The sequence below is a fragment of the Canis aureus genome, chromosome 4, assembly GCF_053574225.1.
Source record: "Canis aureus isolate CA01 chromosome 4, VMU_Caureus_v.1.0, whole genome shotgun sequence".
NCBI classification, from domain to species: domain Eukaryota; kingdom Metazoa; phylum Chordata; class Mammalia; order Carnivora; family Canidae; genus Canis; species Canis aureus.
In genome coordinates, this window is record NC_135614.1 from 52,105,142 (window position 1) to 52,110,814 (window position 5,673).

Sequence of the window (5,673 nt, forward strand, 5' to 3'; positions counted from 1 at the left end):
TATAATCAAAATTGATTGTATCATTTTTGTTTTATTTGGAAGGGCAGGTAAAGTGGAGGTGAACTTAAACACTATTTATGGAACTTATATGGTAGGCAAAGAGCTAAGCACTTTTCCTATATTATCTCATCTAATGCTCATAAAATGGGTATCACCGTCTCCATCTCACAATGAGAATGTACAGATGACACAAGCTTTGAGAAGTTAAACACCTTCCCAGTTACAGAGTTAGAAAGGCTGTGACAAGAGGAGGGGACTGGTGGGATGAGTATGAATCTTCCTGGAGGACAAGAACACTGCCTTTCCCAGTTTGGAGTCTCAGTCTAACTAAACGTCACACTATGGTCTTTACAGGCACTTGCAAACACAAAAGCTAATAGGATTATTGAATTGAAGCTATTTTCTATCCAGTTCCTCAGAGAAAAATGGGAATAACATCAGTACAAAAGTTTTGAGCTTTGCATTATCTTATTCTAAATCTAAGCAGGGCCACCCTTCCTTTTGAACAACTCATTCGTTGCCCCCAACCCTCTACCATGGTATTAGACATTTCCAAATGTATCCATATACCACAATAAATATTACACAGAGGCAGGCCTTGATTTTGCACAATACTGTATTAACCGAAACTAATGTTGATATAGAAGTTGAGTTAAAATTCATAAATTGTTACAATGTTATAATGTTATGTTGGGGAGGCATTTAAGTAAAGTTATTAACCTTGATTTATGTAGTTTTCTTTTTGAATTTCAGAACCAATTTTTCCCCCCACGAGCTACTGAAAAGCACATACACACACACACATTGTCCAGAATCTCTGGTGTGTTACTTGGCTCCATGTTTAAGTGATGGTTTTGCCCCATGTTTCACGATGCATAGACAGGAAACTTAAGAATCTTGTCACTATCCACCTTAAATATCACTGTGTGAGCCCAGGTGTACAAAAATGTCAAACTGGAAAGACGACCCTCAAAAATGCCCCTGAGTATGATGGGGACGTCTCCACCTAAGGTCTTTGGCCCTCAGACTCTTTGATCCAATCCTGGGAAATTATGACATAGATGGCTATGAAAAATACCCCCAAATGTCATGATGATGGTTGTGTTTCCAGCCCACTCAGTAGCTGAGATGTTTGGGGTTCTTGAACCCAGGAAATCCCCAAAGAGACAGCCTCTGTTGGGGTAGGGGTTAGAGCTAGTACCTTGATCACCTTACAGTTCAGCTAGAGCCCAGAATGAGGATTCAGACCCTTGTCTTTGCAGGTTCAAGCAGAGGTTAGTGGTACCTGGTGGACTTCCACTATCTGAAGGAAAATCCCATGTAACCAAGTGCTTTTCCACTCAGGTGCTGTATACAAAGCATAATGAGTAGCAGCAGGCCTCTGGGCTGCCACAGCCCCAGTTTCTCCCTGCCACCATCATATCACAGTACTATCCAGCATGCAGATTCTCCAATGTTTTAACTTCTCATTTGTGAACAACCAGTCTGTCCAATGAGTTTAACACCTGTCAAGGCAACAAGGAGTAGTATAGAGAGCCAAACATCAGACTCCAACTGAGAAAAACTAACTTAATTTCTAATTAACTTCTAACACATCAGGAATAACTCCAATAACTTCTACCTGACATGGCAGAGTAAAAGCTGACATTTTTTGAAAAAGCAATAAAGTGTCAAACATAATACAAGGCCCATAACAGGCCCTGAAAATGACAGAGCAAAAAATTTCACCTATGAAATATCTCAGTGTGTCTTGTGTGGCCTCTCTATGAGCTGGGCATCCAAACAGGTAGCTCAAATTTTGCACTGGGTAAAGACAGCATACTATGCTGTTATGCAAACAAGCAGGAAGACAATGATCATGCCAAATGCATTCCTGCATCTGGAGAGTCTGCTCCTGAAATGAAGTGTGTGAGTGGAGAATCAAGACTCCCTGGAGGTGGGAACACAACAGGGGGCCCAGAAGACAAGCAAAGCATCCCCACCAGCAGCAGGCAACAAATCCTAGCACACTGACACACCCAGCCCCTACAAACGAAGGGAGTCATCACATCAATAATGTAACAAAGATTTAGCCAGGCAATGCCCCTGAGTAAAGCTGTTTTAACATCAAAATACCAGCAACAAATCTAATCATCCAAAATTGAGAATTGATCAAATCAATTACGGTGCATCTACCAAATAAGCATATCCACTCAATTTAAAATGATGATGAAGGGATCCCTGGGTGGTGCAGCGGTTTGGCGCCTGCCTTTGGCCCAGGGCGTGATCCTGGAGACCCAGGATCGAATCCCACATCGGGCTCCCGGTGCATGGAGCCTGCTTCTCCCTCTGCCTGTGTCTCTGCCTCTCTCTCTCTCTCTCTCTCTCTCTCTCTGTAACTATCATAAATAAATAAAAATTTTAAAAAAATAAATAAATAAATAAAATGATGATGAAGAATTCTTGAAAACATTTTTTAAAAATCTTTCAAAAGGGAAATAATACTATAAAATGCTTGTTGTCATGTAATTTCTGCAAGAAAAAGTGAAAGTAACACACCAAAAAGATAAGAGTAGTTATTTATAGAAGACGTGACTACGTGAGATCTTTGTGACATTCTCTCATCGGTACTTCTACTTAAAAAAAAAAAAAAAAAAAATCCAAGTGTACTGTCTTTATAAAAAGGGGAGAAATGTTTGAGGGAAAGAAAAAGAAAGAAAAAAAGAAAAAAAGAGAAAAAAGGAAAGGAGGTCAGAAAACAGGGGTTCATAAACATCTTCCCACCACGCTGTTTCCCCTCTGTAAATCTTTCTGCTCTGCTCCCTCAGAGCTTTGGCTGGGCAAAAACAACACTAGCCATGCTGCTAGTAAAAGATTATAGACAAAAAGGCTTAAAACATATCCAAAGCATTAACAGGGAGTAAATATTTATAGATTAAAGTAAAATTTAAGAGTAATTTTAAGCAAAAAGTACTTTGTCTTTCCCAGGTACTCTGTAAAGCATAAAAGGACCCTGAAACTACCTAAAAGCTTTCAACTAAGTGGAAGGATCCAAAGCAACAAAGGAATACCATCTTCTTTCTTCAAAAAACATCCCAAGACAAAAATATCATTTACAGCAAATGAAATTAAGGAAATGATTTTGTGGAGAATTACTTTTGATTCCAACCTGGGTCTGGTAAAAACCATAGTGTAATGTTGAAGCAAATGGTCCAGAGCCAGACTGCTCAGGTTGAATTTTTTCACTTCCACTTACCAAGTGGTCAACTTACTTGATCTCTTTCACCTCTGTTCTATCCCTTATCCTAGGGATAAAAAACATTATAGTATTTCATAGGGTTTTCATTAGCACAAAGAAAACATACGTGTAAAATGTTTAGAATTGCAGCCAATATATAGTAAGGTACTCCATAAATAAATGATTATTCCCATAACGGTTATTACATCCTGGCTGCCTAGCATCCATTTGCCTTCCAAACACTATTCCAGATCTCCTTTATGAAATCACCACTCCCCTGTTGTCAACTCTATCATTCTGAGTGGAATTAATCCTATATCCCCCTCCAAAGGTGTTCACTGATTTGCTTAAACCACCATTGTGGACAATGATTGGCTCAGGAAAGGATATATGACCCATTCAGGCCAGCGAGAGGAAGCAAACTGAGGCTTATGAAGAATCTCCAAAAGAGAACCTCTACTCTATCCCACTGGGACATGAAGTCTTTTCAATGTGGGGCTGAGGCTGCCATAGCTGTGTGGCTACTTTAAGGAGGAGTCTGGAGCTGCCAGAGAGCCCCAGGTAAGAGCTGAAAATAAAGCCATCACTAAAGAAAGCTCTTGCTGATATCAGCCGGAGTCCCTGGGTCAGGCCTATCTGAGGCTAGACTACTGTTGAACAATTCAGTTATATGAAGCCATGAACTGCTATTTAAGCCAATTTGGTTTGACCTTCTGTAACTTGCACAGAAGAGCTCTAATTGATTCAACTTTTCTGAGATGAATAATCCTTTGCATTTCTTTCTCTGGCACCTGACCCTTGTCCTAGGTATTCTTTACATCAGAATTTCATTGAGTCTCGGACTCTCTTTCTATGAAGAAAGTGAAAGAAAATCAGCCTTCAGCTGCTGTCACCCTTTCCTGACTCAACTATTTCAACCCATCTCAATTTGTAAGGTACCTTCCAAAGCCAACAACATGACTTGAAAAATGGTCCAGGCATTTGGAATAAGAAAAGCACAGAAACTAAATCAAATGCATAAAACTACCTATTTGTATACCTATGTGTCTTTTATTGCAGTAACTCCCCAAGAAAAGAGAACAAGAAATATGATTTGCTATAATATATTTAAACATTTTGATAAAATTTCACTATGAAATTGATGTCTCTGGGATTTTGTGATGAGCCACTTGAAGGACAGACAGGGCATGTTATCACACAGCTTTGAATCACCACAGCACCTAAGCCAATGTCTCCCATCTAATAGACACCAACCTCACTTGTCAAGTTGAAATGTTCATCATTTGGGCTATACCTTGCAAACTACAAATGCAGTAAACTGCATTTACTGAGCAGCCCCTGTCCATCAGGCACTTTGCTGGGCAATTCGCACATATTCTCTTAGATAATTTACCTCAAAGCACATCTGCATGGTAACTACCGAACTCCCATTCCTATTTTTAGGGGAGGAAACAGGGCCAAATTGCCCCAGGGACACACAGGTAGTAAATGGTGGCACTAAGATTAGAACCCTGACCTAATATGTAAAAGACTCATTGACAGTGAAACACACATCACATGAGTATCAGGAGAAGAACAAAAGATCATGTGGTTATAAGATGTAAAGGTCAAGGGTATCTGAGGTGAGAGGCAGTGTGATGTAGAGGAAAAAAGAAATAAGAGCTTATACCGCTCTGTGATTGAGCTTCATGACCTTAAGCAAGAAAAAGAATCATTCATTCATCTGTTCAACAAATATCCAATCAAAGGTCTACTACGTGCTTGATATTTAGGAAACAATAGTGAATAAAGCAAACATGGCCCCTCTCCTTATGGAACTTGCAATCCCATGAAGATCCCAGAAATGGAAAGGCCCTTCAGGTTTACATAGTCCAATTCTCCCTTTGACAGTTGGGAAGACTGAGACCCAGAGCGAAAAGTCACACAATGTGACTAAAGTCCCATTTTTCACATGACCTACGGCAAAGTTTCACGAGTGGGAAGAAGGTTAACTGTCTGTGCTCACCCCATAAGACTCCCTAAATGGCCAGGATGAAGTCTCTGACAGCAGTTAAAAGGCATATAAAAATGCTCGTTACAGCACTGTCAAAAGAGGCACACACAAGCACACACATACAGAACAACTGAAGTGTACTCCAAGTAGGGGTTGTTAAGTCAATAATGCCATTAATAATAACAAATGTTGGTTTTATTGGCTGGGTCTGGAGAATGGCCATGGGGTTCTGTGAAGCAGGGGGAAAAGCAAGTTATATAATGAATGTAATATAATCCCATTTCTCGCAGTTTTCTTCGTTTCAAGAAGAAAACATAGATGTGTTTATATGTTTTATATATTCATTTTTAAACATAGAGAAAGATGTGAAAAAATATACATCATTGGTTTTCTCAGGGGGTAGCACTGAAACAGAGAAGGGGTAAATCTTACCTTCTTTATACATTAACTATATCATCTGAAT

General features: G+C 39.6%; 1 long non-coding RNA gene across 1 annotated transcript; it reads left to right on the forward strand.

The window, feature by feature from the left end:
- Positions 1 to 3,442: 3,442 nt before the first annotated feature.
- On the forward strand, positions 3,443 to 4,255 carry LOC144311884 (uncharacterized). The gene is made up of 2 exons (XR_013377372.1): positions 3,443 to 3,778; positions 4,025 to 4,255. It is a non-coding gene; the product is annotated as an uncharacterized LOC144311884 (long non-coding RNA).
- The last annotated feature ends 1,418 nt before the right edge of the window (positions 4,256 to 5,673 follow it).